At 45.2% G+C, this 26,306-nt stretch overlaps 1 long non-coding RNA gene across 3 annotated transcripts in view; it reads right to left on the bottom strand.

Annotated features, from left to right (window-relative positions):
• The window catches only part of LOC133392839 (uncharacterized), a 52,901-nt gene extending 31,232 nt beyond the window's left edge, over positions 1 to 21,669 (bottom strand). The window contains exons 1-2 of one of the 3 annotated variants that reach the window (XR_009765834.1): positions 19,430 to 21,669; positions 17,966 to 18,020 (exon numbers count right to left, since the gene is read on the bottom strand). This is a non-coding gene — a long non-coding RNA (uncharacterized LOC133392839). The remainder of the gene's footprint in view (positions 1 to 17,965; positions 18,021 to 19,429) is intronic. The other 2 variants (XR_009765833.1, XR_009765832.1) reach the window with 2 other exon arrangements.
• Between the last annotated feature and the right edge of the window lie 4,637 nt (positions 21,670 to 26,306).

The raw sequence follows: 26,306 nt of genomic DNA, 5'->3' as shown, positions 1-26,306 counted from the left end.
ATTTCTCCCACTTCTACCCACTGTATCGTAACAATTAAGTCTACTGTACTGGTTGCCCTCGGCTTGGTGACCGACCCAAACACAAAACAATAAATACCGACCCCGATTTCATGTGCACTTCAATCAGACGTCACTAATAGATATAACACCACCGTGACGCTCGCACTCTAGTGGAGATCAATTAGTTTGATGGATTTAATTAGACGCATTTCAACTGAACTGAAGCACCCAGAAGCAATGGGTTGAAAACCAACCCAGCAGTGGTGTTCTCATCCAGCAAACCAACGAACCCGGTGCTGTGTGCCAAACACCGAACGGGGTAATTGCGGAGCGGGAACGAACCTCTTAGCCCTAGTCCGCAAAGTGGCTCATGGCACTACTACGATGTAATGATACTATTCATTTAGCACCGTGCCGGCAAGCGCAGGCAAAGGTTAAATGGGCGTTTGATTACAGAGTTCTTTAAACACCCGGACTTAGTTCTTCTGCGGGGAGTGGTGTATTACGTATGTGCGACAGGTGAGAGTGGCTGATCAAATGCTATGCGTCACGTCCTTTTTCGATTGGACGAGGAACGACGTGGCTGCGGTTAAAAAATACCAGACACAAATTTTACGAACAAGATCCCTTTCCTAGCGTAACGCAAGACTTACATTTGCTTCAGTCCATCCATTCAACGCAGCCAAGAGATTGTAAGTTGGGTTCCATATGAATTTTCTCCACTTTTGGGTGTACAAAACACATGCTCCTTGCTACTCCCCCCACAGCACTTGTGCCGGCAACATTACACGACGCGAAGGGGACATCGTTCCAAACCATTTCATTTCCTGCGGCCATCGACGACGGTACGACGGTGCAGAGCAATTTCAGAAATCGTTTATCGCGCTGCAAGGAAGAAGTCATCGTACATGCACCGTTTCTGGTCGTTCTATTCAGATGATGTCGGGGCGGTGTATTGCCCACGTGATATGCAATCAGGTCTGTCTCATGCCCGCTGGTCCTGTTTTTTTGTTTACTCTCTCCCTCTCTCTCTCTCTCTCTCTCTCTCTCTCTTTCTCTCTATCTCTTTCTCTCTTTCTATTTTGCGAATGTTTTACTTTTAGTTCACCGCCACTACTGCTCGATTCCTGTCCCTTATTTTTCCTCACATATATTTGTCTAACTGTGATATTCAAAAAAAAACGGAAGCTGCGCTGCTTGGACGAACCGGGTTTAGAAGTATAGTAAATATACGTTATTGATTTTAGATTCCTCCGGTACACCGGCACCTCTTCTCCCTCATCTGCACATCTGTCCCTCTGCTAGTTGCGATGTTTAGGTGTGACTTTGGTTTTTATGCTGTCAGACGTTATTTGCATATTTGGAAATTGAAAACAGTTCAGCCATAGATTTCTCGGGACATGACGTTCGGAGACATCGGACACTAAGCTGTATGTGTGCGTGTGTGTTTGAGAAGGTGGTGTGTGCGGGAGCGAGGACAAGATTATGGCACGAAGGTGTGTGATGCGGCGAGTACATGAAGTTTCAGCTGCATACGGGATATGTTGATCAAGACCGCGATGAGATGAATCGGGGGCAATACTCGCTGGTAGCTGGGAAGGACTTGTTTTGTTTTTATTTTATTTTGGAAAATGTTGTTGTTGAAATGTTTTTTTTTTTTTTTGAAAATTTTGAAATTTATTGATCGATCTTCGATCTTCAATACATTTTTTACATGTTGTTTTACATTCAACAATTATATAATTATGTTTATTGATTTATGTCTTAAATTATCGATTGAATAATATTCGAATAATTTTATAATGGAATTATTCCATTGATTTTATTGTAAAATAATTGTTTGTAAACAAAAAAAAAACTTGTTTTGCTAATGTCGAACTTATTGATTGCATTATGGATTTGAACTATCATTTGCAAATAATAATTTACAGTCGCTGTCTCGACGCAACTTATTTTCTATGCGTCATAAGTTCTTAGAACTACCTGCAACTCATCCTCCAAATAGCAACAACCTCAAACTGCATAGCTTTAGATGAAACAGATTAAACAAAAATCCCGTTTTTATCATTCGTAAAATCTAATATTTGCTTCTCGAATGCCCCTGCAGCAATCGCCCGTCACTGCACATATGGACAGAAAACTTCCCAATATATGCATGCCAGCAAATCATCATACCGTTGGAAATGTTTTCCATCGAGAGGAGAAACACACACGGCACAACCACGGCCATATGCTGCCTAGCTGCCCATTGCAATACCAAAAACCATATTGCACTGGAATGCGTTTTATCATTCCGCTTCCAGCTGGGAGCCGCCGAAAAGAAAAACCGAAAGAAAGAAGAAACCGACCATATCTACCAACACTCTGCAAAATGTGCACACCAGATGAAGGGCATATACCCACACACATACACACCCTGCCAATGATGGGTTTTTTGGCTGGAGTGGTAGAACGAAATAAAATCCAACCAACGACACCACGCTGGTTGCGCGGGTGAGTAACCATGTTGTATTTTTTTTTGTTGCCGCTGTGCCAAGAACTATAGTCGTATAAACGCATACACACACGGAGGCACAGCACGTGAGTGAGCAGCGTAAAGCCCACTCGACATAAAAGTCCCGAGACGGGCTGGCCACTGGTAAAACGGCCTGTGGAATTATAAATGCTGCTGCATGCTGCACGGCAACGGGATTCCTGGGGCTTTCCCGAGAAAGGCAAGGGGCAATATGAGCAATGCACGTGTGTGTGTGTGTGTGCGTGGCTGTGTCGAATAGGTCCATGTCTCGGAGTACACCCACCACCCGGCCAGCATCGTTGCGCATGGCGTTCATCGACCGTGCCGGGTCCGAGTGGCCATTGTGAGGCCGTGTGCACGACGCTTGGCTCTCGCTCGACGTCCAAGCTTCTGGCGGTTTTTGCGCCGAAATGTGGGTAGCATATGTTAACAATCTTTGCCACACATTGTACCGTGCGCGGAAGGAAGCCGGGAAGGGCCAAAAAATGAATCCATGAAAACCATGGACGATGAATGCAATCGAAAAATGCGGGTCGCACAAGCGAGAATTTCGGAGAGACGGAGCGTGTGTGTTTGAGGAGGAAGTGAGGAAGAACGGGAGCATTAGAACGATTGCAATGTGTGTATGTGTGTGTGTGAGAGAGAGGGGGAGAGTGTGTTTTATGCTTGGGGTAGCATAAAACCGCACCACAATTCGTCCAGCCGTCCGTTGAGCTTCATTTTCTTCAAGCTCAGCTACTCGAAGGCGCGCAACAATTTATTTATGTCGCGCAAAATTATGCCTGGCGTGTGTTTTTTGTTGTTGTAGGCGTGCGCGCACAAACACGCGGTGGCTAGGGTTTTGTTTACAGTTTTGTGCGATGGAAGCGCCCTCCCGAAGATGGGCAACGGATCGGATGGCTGGCCATGGTGGTTGTGCCGGGTGACGGTGATATGTGATGCGTTGATTATGTTCTGGGCCGGACCACAGGCGTTTGAGGTTACGCTCGAGACACACACACACCGCACGAGGTATGCATTTTAGTTTCCAGACCTTGCTGCCACCCACAAACACTCCCACACTCACACACCGGCTGTGGTTGACCAGCGTGATTGTCAGTACGGATTCTGGCATGTATCCGTCACCGCTGCCGCCCGCCCCCCTGATTGTGCTTTATCGGAAAAGTTATGCACTTTTTGGTTACCGGTGAGCATGTTTCGGTTCCCGGTTTCGCTGGGCTGGGATGAACCCAGCACGGAAGGAAGAATTCAATTAGCTCGAAATTAGCCAACTAATTTGTTGTCAACTTTCCTCGCTCTCGTGGCCGCTCTCGTATGATGCGGATGGGGTTGGGGTTTTGGGGAGGGGATGGAAACGCTGGCACAGCAGGACAATTGCATAGACGATGGAATGTGCGAGGACATTTGAGTTGCTTTCAACCACGCATGTCAAACTTATACAATTTGATAGTTTCTTTGACGTTTTTAGTACTAATGAGCCAAAGATGACTGTTAGTTGATAAATTTTGGCAAGTTTATCAGAACAAAATAAAAATAGTTACTTGAAGAACAAAATTCACATTTATATATTTTGACACCTCTACAGCTGTCCAACGGTATGCAACGGTTCATTTCTCACCTATAAAATCCCTCTCCAGACATGACAGATGCTTTATTTGGCGAAATTAATCAATTCAAGTAATCTATAACGTTCCATTTTGGGTGCAAAACCTTTGCACCAGCTTCAAAAAGGCTGCAAAGCCTTTATTTCCCTGCGGCCAAGCTAGCGCGTGTGCACGGGCAAGAGTTTACCGGAGCCAGTGACCGATATGGGCAACATAAATCTATTGTATTGTTTCACCTCACATAAAAAGCCAACGGACGAAGAATATGAATTTTTTAATCCTACAGCAACAGCAGCAAGGATGCACACGGTGGCTGGCCCAATAAAGTTGCAACATACAGCAGCGCCGCTGCGTGCATTATTTACATTTTCAAAACTCATTCACATTGTCCTCACACACACACAGTGCGCCGGCTGCTTTATGAGCGCTCGAGAGTTCAAGTGGAGCCGAAAACGACCGACCGGGAGCGAATTTTATGAATGCGAAGCAACTTGCTTTGGGGGGAGTTGTTTTATATTTTATTTTGTAACTGCAGACAAAAAGTGAAAAAAGGCCAAATTGTGTATACCACACACAATCGCACAGACGGAGACTCGAAGGGTTTTCGGGACGGGTCGGCTGTTGTGCTGTAAGTGGTGCTCTTCCTCCCAACGGTCGGAACATATGGTTGGATGCAGATAATGCCGGCAGGATGGTGTCCAATGGTTTTAATGTTTTATTTGTTTTTATTTTATTGTTACCATCAGCTTCCTCGCCGCCGCTGGACCGCTTCCCGGTCCCGGTGCAGGTCGGTCGGTGGATCCCAATTTTCGTCGACTCTAGCCGCGGCTTTACTAGAGACAGAGAAGCAATGCTTTGTGTTGGTGAGAGGTTCGGTTTTTTCCCTCTCTCTTCAGTGCAACCATACACGCACACCCACGGCCCATATCCCACGGCCAGCCAGGGAACATGAGCTCACAACTTGTTGTCATCATAGCTAGCAGCACCAGCATATCCAGCATGAATGTGCCACGATCAGGAAGGGGAGGGAACATCGGGATGCAGCGAGGTGCGGTGCGAGCGGCCCTGGATTCAATCACTGAATGAATACTTCAGCGACAGAGTAAATTGATGTTGATTAAAACAATATAAATAAAATTCTCGTTTCGCTCGCAGCATGTCCGCGCGATACGGCACGCCATGCTGTGGCTGATGTGTCTTGTATATGTGTGTGCGTGTGTATGTTTAGAGTTTATTTGTTTTTATTGGCGTTTTTTCCCCTCCCGTGCTCACGCTGTTTCATCTTCCTACCGATTTTCCTATCGAATGCATTTTCGTCCGTGTGTTTTGGTGGTCCATGATTAAACCTCTAGCAACACCACCACCATCACCATCGCGTGGTCGGGGACGAACGGAAGAGGGGATGGAAAACCTCACGTCATCATTGGACATGCAGCGGCTGGCCACTGTGTTTTGTGTCACGCTGCGCTGATGCAGGGTGGGGGTATTAATTTTTGCTCTTTTTTATCTGTGTGTGTGTATGTGTGCGCGCGCGCTTGTTTCGCTCTTGATTCTTTATTTGTTTGCATGTGTACGGTTTCATCCCCTTTCAACCTTTGGGGCGTGTGATGGGGATGAAGATTTTTTTTGTTTCGCTGCGGAGCTGAACGGGAGGGCTGGCTGTCAATGTAATGAGATGCTTCCGCCTCTCCCGACGCAGCGGAACTACAGGCTTTTCGGAACCATCATTCCGGGCTACCGAGCACCTACTGTCACGCGAACGATCATCATCCGGGAACGGTAGGGAAAATGTGTGCGAATGTACTCGAAAAAGGATTTACAGCTGCCCTTCAGGAAGGATTTTTTTCTTTGTGTTTTAATTTTGGCAGTTTTTAACGCAATCGTGTGCAATCGAAACGAGATTTCGTGCATAATCGGTTACGTCGACCGAAGGCAACCGCTTCCTTCCGGGCGGAGGTCAACGTTTGGGTAGTGTAATTGTTCCGAGAGTAGATTTAAAGAGGCGAATGTAGCTAGTAGGTTCATAGCGTCAATGTTTGAAATAAATTGTTCCGAGGCAATTGTGAAGTGATTGCAGGCAAAGAATCGATGACAAACAGTTCATTTGTGGGAAATTTCCAAAATTTTCAAACAAAACGAGCTCTAAAGTGTATTGAACATTGAAAAAAAGCAACTTCATTTGAGTGTAGGCTCAATGCAGTTAATGTGCAAAATTAATAATTGCTGGAATTATATTATTTTAATGAATGCACATAAAAGAGACTCATTATTAATGATTGTTTGTTCTGCCAATTTTTGAAGAAAAAAAATCATTATTTTAATTAATTATAAAAATGAACCAAACAAAACTGTGTCAACTGATAAAAATAAAATTAATATTAAACTGTGCTATATTTATCAAACTCGTTGTACTAACTTTACTCCAATAAAAATGTAACTGCCGGAAGTAATTACAACCAAAGGGAGCAATTTTGTTTATTATATTTTAATTGTTTTCATGTAATGATGAATTCTTTGTTACACTTCAATGAGTAGTATCCTTAATGATTTAGAGTGATAATATTGATTTACAAGAGGATATCTTGGTTGTCCCAAGAACTGTCTTGTCCTTTCACTAGATGTGGTAGTTTTTTGCTGTTGTTTATTAATTTCTGTAGATACTTTTTGCGATTTTCAAATTGATCATATCTAGCCTATAGAAAAGAACTTATGGCGTACAAAGTCAGTAAGAGCCACGTTTACTTCTGCAATGGTTGGACATTTTTTTCCCCGAGAAAAGCAAATTGGCAAAAATGATAAAATTGATACTTTAAACGATGTGCTGCTGAATATAAGCAAGATCGTTCTTCTCTATTTTTGTAAAATGAAACTAGTCCGTATGGTAGTCGCTTATGTCAGAATTAAACATTATTCAACTGCAAAAAAGTAGCTTTTGAAAGCATAGTTACTTTGAGCGTAAAAGTAAGCTACTCAACTTACATAAACAAAAAAAAATCATAGCAACACAAAACTAAAGTAATGCAACGATAAAACTCTCCATCTTCCGTCAACCCTGAATATACTCCACACCGTACGCGCTAGAATCACTGCAGTAATACGGCCCAACAAACGAGCCCAAACTTTAACAGCTCCGCTCAACTTGCAGGGGGAATGCTGATTGTACAAACGCAATCACATTTTGCAGTTTGGTGGAATTTGCATCCTCTAAGAGAGAGAGAGAGAGAGACAGAGCGAGAGAGAGAGAAAGAAAAAGAGATAATTCATCTCCGAAGAAGCATTTTGTGGCATAATTTAACAAACAAAACCACAACTAAACCAAAAAGAACGCACAGCAGAGAGAGTGCAAAAGTGTGCAAATAAAAATAACCTCACACAAACACACTGTACCACGGCAGCAGCGGAAAAGCGAAGGAAAATATCCTACAGCCCAAAACGCACACACACACACTGGGGAAAAAAGTTATCATCTGCAATTTCGTTATTTGATGCACAGAGTTTCCACGGCCGTGGCCGAAAACTCCTGGCGGTGGCCTTTCACCGCGTCCGGAGAAAACAGTCGGTGGGCACAACCGGTTTGCGTTCCGTGCGGTTTCCATCTCGCTGATGGAAATGATGAAACCTCGTCCGCACACGTCCCAACCGTTACTTTACCGACCTGCGGCCAGTGTGTACGTGTGTGTGTTTGTATGAGTTTGCCCCCCTTAACCTTATGCCAGGCGCACATGCCACACACTTAACCGGCCATGTTTACATTGGCATTTATGCTTACCCGCTCCCTGCACCTTTAACCCCTTTTTGTCCGATTTGTCCAATGTGTAATGATAAATCCGTGCCTATGGCTGTGCGAGCGCAATTCCCGAGCTTTTCAAATTCCAGTGGATTGCGGCAAGATGGAGAGAATAAGAAGAAAGAAAAAAAACACCACTCCAGTGTAAAACAAGGGAAACCCATAAAACATCAACCGACGGACATCCGGAACGGGACCGGGATCCTTCGGAGCAGGGAGGAAAAAAAACGCTCGCCCCGGGAAGCAACGCAACCAGCTCGATCGGGCTCTCCGCGACCGGCACAGCGTTTGCGCTGTTTATTTTACATTAAAATAATAATTTATACTCTTACGATTCATGCTCCGAGGGAGGCGCGTATGATGCAATGCTGGAATTCATACGAATCGTTACCGATGGCGTAACTCCCAATTCGACAGACGAGGAGGGGTTTGGAATACGCTTTCACCGATGCGAATGGAAAAGCTTGGATAATAAGGTTCACTTGTTTATCTCATCCCTCAATAGCCGTTGCAGTGCGTATCTGCGTTGCTTCAAACCAATTCGCGCCTGACCATCAACCGCGCCTGGCTATGTCATGGTGTACACGGGAGCCATAATCAACCTGAAGGCTGATGTGCGAGTCGGTGGGTTTAAGGTGCAGATAAATCGGACAAAATATTCTCAAACAAATTATTGCGCTAAGCGTTTGTTGTGTGTGCTGTTAAACAGACCGCACAGCGAATGGACCTTGTGGTTGTTGGTGGCCTTGTGGCCGACGGTTGGTAAATAAAATATATTTAATCACATTTACCCAACTCGGACCAAAATGTTCCAAAGCAAGAAAGAGGGAAAGAGAAAGACAGCGAGAGTATAAAAGCAACACGCACAATTTTTAGGACTCGATCCAGCTCGAAATATTACACCAAATTGAGATGATTTAAAGTGGTCAGGCGGAGGGGTTGGGTCTTAAATTGCTTCCAAATCGTTTACGTGTCGATGTTGACCGGCAGCGTTGAGGTTGTCCAGCATCATTTTCTCCCTTGCCATCCTGTTAGCTCGTTGCCCTTTTTTTTGCCTACCCGTACCCATTTTCCACTATCCGTGCTCGGCTCGGGAAGTAATACAAAATGAAAGTTTCATCTTCTTTCGCAATGGAGACGCACATACACGATCTGTTGCTGTGCTCCGGTTTGCTTTTTTTTAGTGCGCCTCAATGGCGCACCATAAAAGTGTTTGTGTTGTCGTAAAATTTTAGTGTCCCGTTTCTCCTATCCAACGGCTCACTGCGACGCCTTCTGAAAGGCAGAACTACAGTGTCGCTGATGTGTTTTTGGAGTTCATCATCTGTTGCTGCCACTGGGGTAGGGATTGCATCAGGGAAGGCGCCAGGGAAGGCAACACGAAGCAGTACGAACAGACCGAATGCAGAGTCGGCACCTCAGGCAGCAGGGACCTTTGCATTCCGCACTGGACGTTGGAAAGGATAAGTGTCAGTCGGTGTTTTATTTCCGAGCGGTGTGTGTTATTGGCAATCACTGCTTTGTGGACGTTTTTTATGTGACAAGGTGACGGAAAATGCTGTAAAAATAATGTTTGACTCATTATACTAATTGATATCTAAAACAATGATTTGAAGTTGTACAGTGTAGTGTGAAAAACAATTTAATAAAAGGAGTAGTAGCAGAAGTAATTGGATGTTTAATTGTGCAAATGACGTGCCATCAGACATCCACACAAAAACCCGTTACTTTCTTTCAAAGAGCAGCGTAATGATATATCTCACTTACACTTGGTTACTCCTTATCTTCTTGGGGGGAAAAAAAGAAAACTGAACCCCACCAATAGTCCCAACTCCTGTACCCGCAATCTACTAACACACCTCTGTGCTAACACGTACGACCCCCACATGGCTTAATCCGTCGAAAAGTCAATTTACCTTCCATCATTGGGAGGCTTTTAAATGGCTCCCCTCACCAGCCGACAAGACTTTCGATCCCGTACCTTCTTATCCTTTCACCGCTCCTTCGGTATCCACCTCGTAACAGTATCCATTTTTGCACAATCGACTACGTGCAAATGGTTTTATTCACACCCTTTGCTTCCCGTATCAACCTCACTTGCCTAGTTTCACTTTCACTCAACGGGTCGGGGTTGCTTATCACAACCTGCCGGGTTCGGCCATTGTCCACCGGGGGTTTTCTTTACCCCTCGCCATGGTACCATTATCGTAAATGGGTTCGATGTCGTGTGTAAACCTTATCGATCCTGTTCTATTGCCAACTTTCCCACCACATTTCGATAAGACCGCCAAGAAAGCTACACTGGGAGGGAAAGTGACGTAGCGTGAGTTCTGGAAAAGCGATGGTCAATCGGAAGGAATCGAAGAAAGTTAGCCCCACACGTCGCTGAACATTTGCTGGCAAATGGTGAAGAAACCGTACCGCTTAACCGATAGCGAAGAGCAATGGCACTGACAGGTAATGTCGGCTGGACGACAGGTCAATTGTCTAGGATATGGTTGGGGCGGGACAATGCCGGCACAAGACGTCCTTCCCTCGGTGAGGCTATCACTTTTCCCCCTTCCCAATGGACATTTCACAAAACAATCGTCGACCGTAAATTTTCTACAACAAATAGAGAAAAAGGAGTGCTGTGCACTGCCTGGAGGTATCACACGCGAATCGGAGGTGAAAGTTCGCTTCAGATACCTGGCAAGGAGCTACTCCGACTGCAAGGTTGTTGTATGTTACTAATCAACCGATTCGAGCACAACTCCTACCCAAGACCCATGCCCGTCCGATAAAGTGATCGACGAATGATGGGCTCGTAAAGAAATGGGAAAGTATAGCTCGGGAGAAAAAAAGGAAAACTCCACCGAGAAACGATTGGCAAGTTATCGCGGATGTCGTTGGGAGGATGGGTCAATTTGGAAAAAAGGTCCCCTGTTGCACCATGAACTACCAACTAAACCGATGTGCTTGTGCTTTGGAAGATGTATTTCGAGTGTTGGAGCGGTGGGGGTAAAAACAGAAACATAAATCGTCCAACTCGTCCAAACTATCCCTTCTTCAAGCGAGGAGTGGGTCGCGAGATACGTTATCGGATGTGTTGTAAGATGTCAAACGTATGTATGTGAGTGTAAGTGAATGTGTCCTTAACATGCTTTTGTGTGCCCCCAATCTCCTCTCACTCTAGGGACGGCTTTATCTCCCGGGAAGACTTAGTCAGTGGCAGGCTGCCAAAACCCCATCTTGGCTACTCCTTAACTGTGTAGCCTAATCGAGCAGAAGAGCAACGGTGCGAGCAGATGGGGCAGAGTTTCGAAGTAAAATTCAATTAAGATATAAAATCATCCCGAAAACCTTTCCCCTTGCTACTACCGTCCGATGACATGCGGTTCCGATGAGAGGGAAGGAAGGTGCCAATAAACTGGGTCCAAAACCAGCATGAAGTGACTAACAACCGTTGCGGACTAAACATTGCACTACAGCTGGTTCAGGTGCGAGAGCGGGCGGTACAAGGCAAGTACAAATAGCCGTTTCGGTACGTTTCATTTGCTTCAACCTTTCCACTTCCCGTGCCTGACGGCGTAAGTCTCGTGCTCACAAAAACCGGGGCAGAAGAAAAATGAGCTCCACTTTAGCTGCGGGATTCGGGATTGGGAACGATCTGTAAAATGACTCCCTTGGCTCACAGTACCGACCCTCCCCAGTCCCTTACGTAAAACCTCTGTCCCGAATGTACTTACGCTGTTGTCCCGCAGCTCCTTTGGGCTCCGGTGGGTTTGCCATGCCCGAGATAATCGCCTGGCCGCCCAACGGGTGATGTCACACTTAAGGGGACAACGATTTTTCGTCTATCACACACACACACTCACACACCTGCTCACTGGTCAGCATGGCTGTAGCGTCTTATCGTGTATCTCCGTGCCTGTCCCCCATCGTCCTCGTTTTGCTCGTCTAATTTTATCACCCTTGCGTCAAACGGTGTGGCCACACGGTGTTGTAGCCCGTATTTCAAGCGAGATGGGATCGATACTGTAAATAATTGACAAGGCGTCAGTATTCAAACAATGTTCGGGTTAATTAAATTCCCGCACAACCTCCTTCACCGCCCTTCACGATTAGGGCTCCGGCCAACCCCGAGCAAAAGATGCTGCGACATCAAACCTACCAGGGCCGCATTACCCGTGAAACGGATGGTTAAAACAGTCGAGACACAAAGGCAAAGCAAATATTGTGCTTTGGTGTGCGCTTTTCTTTCCATTTTTTTTTCGTTCTGCTCAACCTCCATCCTTTTGTATGCCTGTTATTTTTTTGCTGTTGGTGTCATTGTGCACACAGCGCCGTGCGGATCTTTTCCTGTTTTGCGATCCGTGTGACTGATGATTTGTGGAATGATTATCGGAAATGGGTGTGGGTTTTCTCGCACGGGCACGTTTCCCTTGATGACGTGTCGTTTTATGTTATTTGCTGCAACAAATGCTTCCCGGTATAAGAGGAGGTGTGGCTTTTCCTTTTTTTTTTAAATATAGACTCAGTTAGGGATGTAGAGGGACTTTGGGGGAGGAACTCAACGGTTTGTCGAGTAACAAATTGGACACGAAAAGGATGGCTTTTTTGTCAATGTTTTAGGCGGTATTATATTTGTTTGATTTTTAATCTAGGTTAAGCATATATTATTTTCCAAGACTTAATCAAATTGTTTTGAAACTTTTTTTTTAGTCAGCAGATGAGCTTCGAGGAAGAATAGTAATTCTCTTGCTTATAACAAATTATTATGAGTCTAGAAGCTTAAACTAGTCATAGATTTGGAAATCATAGAAACAAGAAAAAAATACATCCTTGAATCATATTCCATCATTGATCCGTCCACCTTTACAAATACTTTAATCTTGATGAAGTGGATTAAATTAATAATATAATTTAGATTTAATCTCTACTTAATATACTAGTTCCGATTAAATTTGAAAAAGGTTTTGAAGCATTATAAGAAAAATATATATTTTTTTCCCTTAATATTTTTTCTTTAATATCCTTAATTGGAGTCAAATGTTAAGATATCATCTCTGTCAGTGAGTCATAACGAGTAACTAAGAGAGCGCTACCGGCAATCTCACAAATAAATAACTTGTATGATAAGATTCGCTGTATAACATGTTTGTAATATTTTAAAACAATCGTCTTATTTTATGACTTATCGAATAAGTTCCGTGGTGCTATTATGTCAGAAGCATGTAACAACATGTTCGCCGTGAGTTGAAATTTTAAATGAACCATCATAAATTAAACTCAACTGTTTGTCTAGAAGTGAATTTTAAAGTCACAGATAGCTAAATCTGTAAGATTTAGTCCCAGTGAAAATGCTAATTCTGTTACAATGTATTACATCCATCAGTATGCATCTTTAGCATCATTAGTAGGTTGCACATCTATTTAAGAATTGAAATTATTTACTCAGAGGTTTTTTTCAAAGTCTACGTCTTTATGTTCTGTAATTGAAGTAGCTTCAACTTGAAAAAAATCAACTGTGTAAATGGCGATGCATTAAAAAATGCACATTACAACCCACATGTGGTAAAAGTTAGCAGCTTCGATAGCTACGCCTTTCCCTTGCCATCTCCGCATGACCGCAGAATGCCCCACATCAGCATCCTCGAAAATTCCATCAAAATGCAACCGACCAAAAATAGGCAAACAGTTTCCCAATTAGTGGCAAACGGGTGGTACAAACAAAAAACGTCCAGTGAAATTTTAGTCCCCTTTCCACCTGAAAAGCGTTTTCAAGCCATTCAAATAGTGCAAGAATCCGACACAGAGAGAAGGAGAGAAAAAAATCACCCAACCTTTACCACGACAAGAACCACCGTAAAGCCGTTTGGGAATTTAACGCCATCAGGGAAAGATCAAACCTCGCGGTTCTCTCAGGCACCTTTTCGGTACAGTCTTCCTTGCTACCCAAAACGCTGTTGTTGTGTACGGGTGTGTCGGTCGGAAGCGCATCGATGGGAGCTCGATTTTATGAGCAAAGAATTTTCTTTACCCACTTTACCCACGGCCCTTTAACTCGTGGACGGGGACCGCCCCGAGACTTGGCCGCTTTTAATTCGGCCCGTAATTGCTGGGATTCAATTTTAATGAAGTTCAAAGTAGTGAGTGTAATTTTGAGCTCGCCCTAAGCTCCGGCAGTGGGATATGCGGCAGAATGCGGTGTTGAGTTTTTTGTTGCTGTTGGTGCCCATTGCCCTCCTCCTCCTCTCTATCTCTCTCCTTACTCTACTCCTTTCATTTTATGTACATCTCAGTGCTGTGTCGTTGCAGTGCCGCTACCGGGCAGAACGGCAGTTGCTTTTCCTGGTGGCAAAGTCTCCGCGCCTAGTAGGTGGGCATGGAAAAGTCGGAGTTGAGGTTCTTTTTTTACTTTATTTTGCCCATTTTAACCCAGGCCATGACAGCATTGTTGCTGTCGTCCTCGTTTCCATGTCGCCAAGCGTACTTACTGGCGGTGCTCGCTCTTGCTCTTCCATTGCTCTTCCATTGTCCTGCCATTTTCCACGTCCCGTTTGGGTGCATTCCACGATCGAAGCGCTTTTCATTATTACTCTTTCTGAAGGCGCCAACAGTGTACTGGGGGAGGGGAAAGAAGGTATGAGAAAAATCCCACCCACCGCACACACACACACACACACACACACACACACACACACACACACACACACACACACACACACACACACACACACACACACACACACACACACACACACACACACACACACAAACACACAGGAAAGCAAACAAACGCCTTCGGGCCCTCTTTTGCATTCGATGCTTGCTTTTTAATTAGGGCAAAACTCTGGTTCCGTCCGCACGGTACCGCATCCTAACGCGCGCGCGTTGGTGTTGCAGTGGAAACAGAAATGAACCAAAAACAAAAAGAAAGTAAATGAGAAGGATAACGGCATTCCACGGCCAGCTGGATGGATACGGACACATTTTCTATTCAAACTCAGCTAAGCCGGAAAACCGGGCCTCTGATCTTTGCGCGGTAATGCGGCGTTACAAAACGACACGGCATTACTTAGTTGTGCAGATGATTTATAGTTTAATTTTATCAATTTATATTTATTTTATCATATTTGTAATATTTTTAAATCACAAAAATTGCAATTTATTATAATTTAAATTATTTTTATATATCTTTTTGAAATTTTTAAATTTAGCCTCAATTTGTTTCTCTCTTTATTAATACAATAACTATTCAACTGCATAAAAGAGTATTGCTAAAAATTCTTTACATATTTTTGCATTAATAAATCCTTATCAGAGGTAATTGACTGCTTGTTGAATAATATACACGCCTGCTGCATATTGGACCACTGTATTGACCGTCACATTCATGCACCCTCTTGTCATATTTTCACAGGATTCATATATTAATCAACTGTCGCCAGTACCGAGATGCACTTCAGGCCAAACCAGTCAGTCCAGCCCGAGACTGAAGAGGAAATTAAACGTTCGTTATGAATCGAAATCAAAACGGAAGTGCGTCAATCACGGCGCCTGCAGCTACTCTGTCGAGGGGAAGGCAATTAAATTACAGTGTGCATAATGAGAAAATTAATGCATAAATGAAGTGAAAAAACCCCATCGCACAGAGGTGCATTGTGACAGCCGGTAGTGCCACAAGTGAAATAGAATTAACAGTTACATTGGATGCAATATTTGAAATTCTGCGTTTGAAGACACAGTGATCGATAATTTCGTGCTCAAAGTCGTCTAAACGGATAAAACCACCTAAAACAATTCAAAATTGAATTTAAATCCAAATTCACTTCATGACTTGCTGGCACCGCTGACTTAACTTTTCAACCCCGCCCGGTGTGCGAAAGCCCCGATGCTTCGGATTCCTGTGTTTACTCAACTGTATTTTGCTGCTTTCTGATACCAGCTCCTCCCCACCCCAGTACACGACCGGCAGCTCCACAAATGCGTGCTTCATACACGTTTAATATTCATTTGGTTGCCACCATCGCCGTCCCAAACACCGTCCGCACCACCAAACACCCTTCGTAGCATCCGATTGCACACATGTTTTTCCTGTGCGCATTAGCTAAACTTTTGAAATAGTCTCGTTATTCTTCGGGAAGCGGTTCCCTTCGACTTTCTGCCTTCCCGCGTGTGCTGTGTTTCGTTCAATGGTTCTAAAATTTGATAGCGACAACACTTTTTTTTCTTCCTTGCTGTTGCCCCTTTGCTGTTGCTCCCCGGCGGACGGACGGTGTGGCTCGCGGCACTGAAACTAGGTTCTGTTTGTTCAGAGCTCAAATGTGTAGAGAACTATGCTAGAGAGCGGCAGGAGCGAAATTCCACCGTCCAAGCGGTGCGCATCGGGTGAGCATCAACCGACCGGAGGAGGCCAAAGAGGGCAGTGTTGAAAAAATAAATAAAGTATAGCAGCAACAGAAGGTATGCAGCATGAAGGCACAGGCATACTGGAACGACTGGAACGCGTATGTGAAACCGGTGAAGAGGTCAAAAGGCAGCTTCTGCGGGACCGTCATGGGTTGTCTCTCTCTCTCTCTCTCTCTCTCGCTTTTTCTCGTTCCCACTCTACAGCTGTTTGTATAGCGATAAGCATGACTTTACATTCATTTGCATGTAAATGCCACTAACTTCCTTTCGCCGCTTTTTTTTGGAGCACCCGGGATCAGGAGGTCGTGTGGGATCGAGGGATACACGATTAAGAGGGACATGGGAAGAAGCATGGGTGACATAAGACACATATATACATACTCACACTGGTCCCATGTCATGATAGTCTATCGACGTATGTCTCACTGGCTTAGAGGTTAAATATAAGAAAAAAATGCATGAAGCCCGAAACAACACACACACAAACGCAACGACTAACGAGTTAGTTGTGTTGTCACCCGGTAAGGTTATCATCGATTAAGGAAGCAAATGGAGAAAAAAAAAGTCAAACGAGCAAACAGACACAAAATGGGAAGTGAACTCTATTCCAACTCCACCCAAACCCCAGGCTCGCTTCCATATGCTTCCAGCTGCCATTTGACAGTGTTTAGATCGAGCGTACACGATTGTGCGAACCCTTCGATGTCTCCGATAGTATTCCTGTTAGTCTTTCTATCTTTTGAGCACATCAAACACGATCTGCGTACGGAGGGGAAGCGCACGTTTTTAAATGAGACTAATTTCCATTTGCAGCTAGCAATGGAGCAGCTACCACTGGAGCTACGTGTTCTAGCTAATACCCTGTCAAAAGGGGGCGGATTTCATTCGTACCGCCGATCGTTTGTTTGTTTGTCCCCCGGGTTGTTATGGAGATTAGCGGTGGAAGCAAACCGGGGGGCTGAAAAAGTTTTATGCGCAACTCTTACAGGAAATGCTGTCACCTAGCAACAGGCTTTGGGCAAAGCAAAGCGGGGTCACACTATTGGAGGATTTGTTTGTAGTTGTTGTTGTAAGGGTATAAAGGGACCCTCGCAGACACTCTGTAGCTCTGTATGTATGTAAACGCAAGACACAAAACTCCGCCCAAACATAAATGTGGTGGCGGTGTTGATTTTTTATTCATGAACGGCGACTAGTGTGAATTACCGTTTTGCACGCAATCGCATCTTGATTATTGGTCACTGTCAGAACCAACCATGGAAGTTGGCCGAATGGAAACTCTCAAGAGACAAATGAGGGGAAGGGAAGGCTCCAAATACAGGTAATGGTAGGGCAACAAAATGAGAGCAAATGGCGAAAAAACGAGACAGTGGCGAGTTGACCACACGGCTAGCATATACCATTCTGGGCCACGCAGTCATTTTGTCGCTTTTAAACGATCGCCGAGAGGAAGCCAACTTCAGAACGAAGAAAGTCTTGGGGAAATTTATCACGTCTGCTGACCATCAACTGCAGACGTGCAGAGTACTCCTCCCTTAAAATTTAACTTCTTCCGGTAGTACTTGGAATGGGGGCAGAATTTCAATTAGTTAGTGACAGTGGGTGGGTTAAATTATCAAAACTGCAAGAAAATTCTTTCGGCAAAAAACAACAACCAGCACATACCTTTTTCAGCACGGAATGGACCTCCGCATCAGCTGGACTGCCGCTGGAGATGGTTCTGCAAGTGATAATTAAAAGAAAACGAATTAACACACAATTCTAAAGCCATGAAGCAAAAGAAAGGAACATAAACAAAAATTGCACCAATTCGCATAAAACACATAAACATAGCTTAAGCATCCCTCGACCTCGTGCCTCTATTTAGATGATAGAATGCGAAAAAACAGTTTACCGAACTGCTTAACAAACAGTCTCGCTTTATCATCATCAAATTACACTTCTCCGTTCGTCGGGCGGTTGTTTCACATTTCAGCAGCCCAGCGTGTGCAACATACAGACTTTCCCTACCCGACGCACCACCACGCGCTCGAAAGCATACAGCAACATCGCATTAAAATAAACCTTTTAAGTGTCGAAGGCGTGAAGTGGAGTATGTGTGTATGTGTGCACTAAAACATCACAAAAGCGAAGAAGAGCCTCAAAGAAGGCAGAAAAAACGACGGGATATGATATGGCAAAGGAATGCTTAAACAAAAGGCAACCCATTAGAAGTCGGATTATGATGATAAAGTAATTTGAGCGGGACGGAGTGGGGCGGTCGTAAAACCGCTCGTGAATCATTGAAACGAATCATCGAATCAACCATTCCGGGGAGGGTTTGACAAAGGTGTGAGGCAGTATCCTGCACACACTTCAGGCACTCGAGCAGGCGGTTTGTGTGAGGCCTGTTTTTTCACACTCTTGACGTTATATTTCGCCTATGTCTTCTGTTTCGAGTCTGATTTGTCCCCTGGTCCCGGAAGCCATACGCATTTGCTTGGCGTGTGTGGTGTCTACTGCAAAACGGATGAGATGTAGTTCTGTGTGAAGCTGGTGTCCAGGCACGGTTCGGGATGATATATTGATAATGGTTTCGTACGCCGATAAGAGATCGGGACACTTCTTGCCGCAGTTCGGCAATGTACGAGGGGGCAGAAAGCTCATAAAATAACATCCAGCTATTAAGCTGATGTTTATTTTATTTTGCTGTAGAAGTTTGCTGTCCGGAACTGTTTTCCAGAAGAATGCAGAGCGCTGCCTGAAAGACGGGGAAAATCTCGTAAGAAAAGACCGCAAGCAATAGCGCATAAAATCGGCTTTACCGATGATATTTCTATTTCCCACAAAAGCCTACCAAAGCACAAGGGTTTGTTTTCATTGGAACTGGTTGGCTGCATGCAGATTTTTGTGATTGTGGAAATGTTTATTCAAATATATCTAGATACCCCCAACAATGCGGCTCCGGTGTTTTGTTGTTCCTTCTTCGCGCCAGTAGGAGTATGCAAAATAGATTCGCCTTCTAGGAAGATTAGATGCGCGGCTGTGTTTCTTTTCGACTCTTTGCATTCGGCTGTCCGAATCGTATCGAAACGAAACGTCGCTTCAGCTGACCGGGTTTTCATGTGTTTGTAAGGCTTTGCAACTTACTGCTCTTTCTGACGCTGACGCCGAATGCGGCCATGCTTTCCGTGCACATGGCTAAGGCTAAGGTGGTCACATATGCAGTAAAAAAACACACACACACTCGTACACCCGCACATAACATTCCAGAATCGTTTGTTTCAGTACATACAAACAGACACACATACACACTTGCCGGAAGGCGACAGTCTGTCCGTACGCGTCTTGCTGGCGCGATTGCATCGTTGCACCACGAGAACCAAACCGTATGTGTCACACGCTTGTCCCCAAGTGTTCCCATTTTCCCCATCCGAGGTGCACGGACACGTACAGCGACAAACACTTCTGCTTGCCCCGGACAATAAGGCTCGTCATTTGATCCACTCGACCGCTTCAAACTGGCCCACTACACTTTGATGTTGTGGCTGCCCGTTCCGTTCGGTACCATATGGTGGTTCCCGTCGTTAGTAGTGGTTGAAGTTGTCTCACACCTCACTTGCAAAACGGCACCTTCACACATTGTGCCAGGCAAATTCTTGAACCTTTTGTGCATACACTCACACACACACACACACACACGTTCACGGTTACAGACTCACGCACGCTCACACTGGTCACCCAACACGCTTGGAGCGTCCTCGTCCCAGACCAACCACTTCAACGCCACTAGACACTATCGATCACGTGCAAAGGGCTCGACTGTCGAAACCGTCGACCGAACCAGTCCGGCCGGTGGCTTGAAACCTCGTGGCTTGCCGCACAAACGTCAACGGAACAACTGATAACGGTGGTGCCGACGAGCAGCGGAGTTTACTGCCATTGGACCAACCAACCGTTGGACGCGTGTGCTCCAGTTACAGCGGCGTAGACGCGTTGCTGGACTCGTGCGATGATGTACGACGACCACGACGACGAAGCCGATCCCCGAGGACACATACCGATACAAAGCAGCAAGCACACACAGGCACAGCCATCCGGCACGACGAATCGTGTGCGTAACTCCTCCATGCTGCTGCCAACGCGAGTGAGACGGTATTCGCAGTTATTCGCTAGTGCAAGCGAAATGCCACCAACAAAAACGCTCTAACGTGGCGAGAGCACGAGATTGATCACGACCACCGTGAAAGCCGTCGAGCCAAGCATCCGATGCACACACCGACGGGCGGTATACGGTGACGGCGTGACGGTGGTCCATTGCGGCAAGCAAGCCGCTAACTTGCCTGACTCTCGATTGGATTCTTCCGGTTTTCTCGTGCCGCGGCCGCTGTAGTAAAATGATGGCGATAATGATGATGCACACACATACGCACACAACGCTCGTCTCGTCGGGCCTGTTCTCCATTTTTTAGTGTGGCTGGTTTAAATTCCACGTGGTTTAAAACCGCGAATTCTCATTTCCTGTCAGTGCGTAGTGCAGTAGCACGCGTCAGTTACAACCGCGGTGCGAAACACGAAGCAGCATTTTGGACGAATATGGTGTCAGCCAACAGACACACTCATAGCCACACCACGTTGGCTAGTTAGTGTGGCCTTCCATACCAATATCCATCAACTGTCAAATGTCTGTCGTCAATAGACACGCTTTAGCTGTGCATGTGCTCTCCTTCCCGTCGCTACCTTTCATCCTTTTCGAGCGCGATTGGTACATAGGGCACAGTGCCCTACCAGCAACCCGAACGCACACGCTTGGACACTTCCCGAGCCCAACGTCGTCGTCATCGTCGAGGGGAACTGACGATTGCTCCCGGTGGCGCATGCCCGTTTGCACGCTAACCTTTCCACGCGGTGCTGGTGTTGGTGCGCCGGACGAACGGTGTACAACTGAGCCGGGACGGTTTGTGGTGGCCTGTAGCAAAAGGCAGGCTCTGGTCATCGATCCCTAGCGTCGGTGGTCCGAACGAGATGGTAGGGCTGGGTATTGGCTGGGCTGGATGGGCGAGGCGTTAATCGGTTTTTGAGTTTTGCAAAGTAAATGCACTAATTATCGACCTAGGGGTTGACGCCGGCTGCCACTAGCAACCGGATCTGCTACTGCTGCTGGTGCCGTATTTCTTAATTGTTTCTCTTTTGTTGCACATTTTATATTTTTGCAGAAACGCACACTCTTACAGCGATAGGAAGCTTCACGCTGTTTAAAAAGCTTCAACAAAAATCGTTTAGCTGTTGCTGTGTACCCACAATGCTATCAAGCGTGTGTTTGAAACACATTTGAATAATTCAGGCGTGTATATATAAGTGTCTCGCAATGCCTTAATACTTTGTGACAGATCTTAAACAGCTGATAAGCGGCAGATACGGCAGATACTTCCTTAACCTAGCAAGCAAGATACGGCTGAAATCAAATCAAACCGATACGGAAGCACACATGGATATGTGTTTCTCTCGCAGGCAAGATACATTCTTCCTTCCTTCCCACATAAACTTTCGTACTTTGCAAGAGAAAGTTTTACCTTCATTAAAAGCTTATCGGTACACTTTATCGCCTCTCGATCGGCAAGATACACCACGACAATTTTGTCACGAGTTGCGTTGGCGCCTTTGATCAGCGGTGTCAAACTCGTTATCGCATTGAAAACAAAATAAGAAAAATTCAAATTATCTATATATCTTATTGTACACTTCTTCCTCTAAGCATAACAAGCAATTGAAGCAACAAGGTGCATTGAAGTACATACTAATGGCATGTTTTGTAGATTGACTTTACCCCGTAGAATCAGATTCTTATGATGCTCCGTAGGGTTTTAAGGCCGGAGGACATTGTCCGTACTCGCTAGTGTGATTTCGAATTTCACTAGGGCATCTGGCGGCGACTGACCAAAGCTTTTTTTGTCATCGAGGGAATGGTCGAACTAAATTTCAAAATTACGTAGTTTTTTCACCTTATTTTGATGCAAAAATGGCTAAATTACTTGCACAATAAATTTTTATCTATCAATTGCAAAGCTTTTCCAGTCCGATTTAAGTAAAAAACATGGAAAAATAACATATTTTCTGAAGCAGCTCCTTGTTTGGAAAAATACTTCAGTCAGCCGCCGCCAGATGCGGTTTAATAAAATGTTATCGTCGGTCTCGTGGTACAGCCTTCAACTCATACGACTAAACAACATGCCCGTCATGGATTCAAGCCCCGGATTGGCCCTTGCCTCCCATACATATTACTGACTATCCTGCTATGAGTAATCACTGAGTCACTGAAACCCAAACCCACTTGTGGTACTGGCAGGCCTTGATAGGATATGCAATTTTGTGAAACATATATCAGTGACGGATTAAGGGCATCGTGGGCTCTAGGCGGTAAGATGAGTTGAGGCCCCCTGTAAATGGTAAATGGTGTTCGAGGGGTGGTAGCGGCACTAAACTGGCTGTTGGGAGATTGTACAGTAAACTTGAAATGTCGGGGGCCCGTCGGGGGCCCTACGATCATCAGTCACAGGCCCTAAATTTTTTACTAAAGGGGGGGGGGGGGGGGGTGCAATTGATTCGCTAGCCTCGGGGCCCCCAACGTCCATCCTTCCGGGGGCCTTGTCGCTAGTACTCTGTACGGCATACTATAAAATGGCGATCTACGAGGCCCCTAAATCGGCGGGGCCCCAGGCGACCGCCTAGTCCGCCTACCGTAAGATCCGCCACTGACATATATAGATAATAATTGGAGTCGCTTGATTATTGCGTGGTTTCTCAAGAAAATAACAATGATTTAGAAAACTATGGCTGAAATTTGTTTTAAATTTTATTTCTAAAATCATTCCGACCAGCTTAGTCAATAAATTAAGTCAATAAATAAAACACAAAACAACAAACGCCTTAACGATGTGTTATGTTTGACATCCCTGCCATTGCTTTGAAAACTTTTTGCCAAATCTCCAAATGCCCGTCTGGTAAGGCACCCGGCACTGGGTGTACTTGAAGGAAGGTAATAATTTCCCGCATTTCCTACGCGTGTCCCTCGGAAGTCGGTGTGTGCCCGGAACAGCTTGTAGGCGATTCGGTAGAAAAAACTTTTCCTCACAGCACGTAAGCAGCATATCGTGCGGAGGTGGGATGTTTTTCTTTTTTTTGGCTTCTCTCTTTTTCCACACAACACCGCCGGAACTTGGGAGATGAAAATCACGAGCAATGGTGACGGTGCGCGTTGGTAAAATTACGCGAATCTCCAACCCTCGCACAATATATATATATTTTTTTTATTTGCTTGGTTTGAGCGGAAAGGAGGTAAGAGAGCCGCGGGAAGCGAAGAGAACGCAACATTTCATTTCGTCGACGTTAATTTGGCATCGCGTTAATGAGTGAATGGGATATCCTTAAATGAATTACGAATTTATGGCACCGAAACACCGAACACGTCGTCAGTGCCGTTCGCGGGGGGGCCCACGAGCTACTGGCTGAGGGGAGCGGAGAACGATGGTTTTCCTGCTATGGACTTTTCCCACCTCGGAATCGCGTGGTTCCGGCAATATCGGAATCCGGTCCATAATTGCACAAAAGCACACACATACGCGGCGGCTACATCACTGCCAATGGTCGGTTGTCAAACTGAGATCGCGCGCGCTTGACAGCAGCAGCAAACGAAAATATATTACCATTTAACACAGCTGTTTCCTACCAGCCCTTTCCTGACACCCCACCACCACCTGCATGGTGTCGGGGAAGTCCCTCGTCCCACATTGATGATGGGCCAAGTGCCGATTGCGAAAAAAATAAATCGGCACGGTAATCGGCGGTCCCTTACAAAACCAGGCAGCAGCGTTTGTGTGTGTGTGTGTGTGTGTGTGTGTGTGTGTGTGTGTGTGTGTGTATGTTGTACGCGGGGTTTCCGCTTGTGTCTAGGTTCCGGCCGCTTATTTAACAAACATTTCGCAGTTGAGTTTGGTCGTGGTTGTTGCGCAATGAAAAAAAGTCAACGTACAAATGTGCTGCGCCACTTATGTTTAAGCATGTTGACAATGTACCCGAGTCATGTGCAAAATCTGGATCCTTATCAAAGCATGTCTTACGATCGAGATAGTAGAAAAAAGGCAACGGCCATTTGGGACAAATTTGTGTGTGTTTGGTCCAAAAATAACATTCCAGCTGGAATTAAAATGGAAATTTAAAAGCATTCATCTTTTCCAGTGCCAACTCGAACATGCTGCAGAGTACAGAGGCAGGAGCAGATTTTTGCTAATTTTGGGATTGGCCACAAAATGGCCAAGAGGAGGACGAACAAAAAATCTACACTATCTCAGTGACATGTTTGACAAAACTAACAACTAACAACATGCCGCAGAGCGGGTGGGCCAGCCGTCCCGCCGGTGAGCGATTGGCTGGGAATCAATTTTAATTATTACGCCATCATTTCCCTCTTCCGCATTCGGGTACCCGGGTAATGGGTGTCATCCTATCACGGGACATTCCGGTCTCCCAACCGGAGAGTGTGGGACCGAGGAGGCTTGTTAATCGAAACCAAGTTCCCGCCCTTTCCAAACCGTCGGGTGTGAAGTCGCAGCGGGACTTTCTGGAGCTTGCCGTGGTGCGACCGAACCACGGCTATCCATCGACAATCAGCCAAACCCAGCCATCCATCGTCCCAGCGGTAGGCCGCGCTTGTTCGCTTTTGGATTGCTTCCAGCAGTCAAGCGCGCTACTCATGCCAGCCGGCACGGAACGGTGTCCGTGTTTTAAGCGACCGTCAGCAAAATGTCCACAATCGATCGACTGCCATTTCGGGAGCGGGAAAAACTGAACGGGAAGCACCGAAATTAGATTCCCATCACGTTCGCTTATAAATTCTTAATTCCATCGATTGACAAACATGCGGTTCGGGGGGAGGGCCCGTGTACGCTTCGGTCTTCGGTGTGCGCTTCGGTGTGCGATGGTTTCCGCGAAACAGTGCCGCAATGCTCGCAAAACGGGCAAAAACTGGGAGCTGGAAAACAGGACGAATATAAACAAACAACAGGCCGGGCGGGCAGGAAAACTAGGCAGGCCGAGTTGCCTCGGTAGGCTACCCGGAGTAGCCGCCGTGTGACGTAGTAGAACGACCGGGTGGGCGCTCTGTTTCGTTCCGAGTAGTGTGACCGATAATCGAATCGTGCGTGCCGTATGATGTAGTTTGTCAGCGAAATGTCAGCAGAAGTTGAGTTGTTTGTTGGGAGTGGGAAAATGGAGCGAAAAGAAGAAAAAATCCCGGAGGTTTTCTTGCTAGGACATGTGGCCGTACGACTCGATTTGAAATACGTTCTGATGCACGGGACATGTGTTTCCGGCGCATCGAATGGTAAGAAGTTAAACTTGTTTTGTTGTTGTTTTTATCAGTTAGATCGGATGCAAACAAATCATAGTCGTTTCGGGAAATCCAATCGTTGAAGTGATTGAAGAAGTTAATCGAATTCCGATGCTTAAATTTTACATGCAGCTTTGAATGCACATGTGAATATAATTCCAAGAGTGCAGTTAATGTTAACAAAAACACTACAAAAAATATTTGAGTCACAATTATACACTCACCGTTATATTTCACGTTGAATTTTTACCATCCTCATTTAATTTCAATTGTTTAACTAACTCAAGAACTTGCTATGAGAAAAATGCTCGTCAAATGCTCAAAAGACAAAAATTCCAATTGATTTAAACATAAAAATAAGTATTAATGGAAGGATGCAATAGCTACTAACGAATAACTAGTTGAGGATGTATATTTGCAACAAACATTGACATCACCTGAAGACTAAATTATCTTTGGATTTGCAACATTTTGTGTTTAAATCTTTTCTTCGTTTGTTCACATTTTTTCAACTGGTTTTCAATATTTTAGAAAAAATAGGGTATAATTCAACAAAATTCAAAATAGAACTGTCCATGTTTCCAATTTGCTTCATACTAAATTTGTTTGGTTTTCCCTTTTACTTTGCGCTTTTCCTTTGCA

This window comes from Anopheles gambiae, chromosome 3 (genome assembly GCF_943734735.2).
Source record: "Anopheles gambiae chromosome 3, idAnoGambNW_F1_1, whole genome shotgun sequence".
NCBI classification, from domain to species: Eukaryota; Metazoa; Arthropoda; class Insecta; order Diptera; family Culicidae; genus Anopheles; species Anopheles gambiae.
The sequence above is the reverse complement of the archived record's forward strand: the minus strand, read 5'-3'. Positions and strand labels throughout refer to the sequence as shown.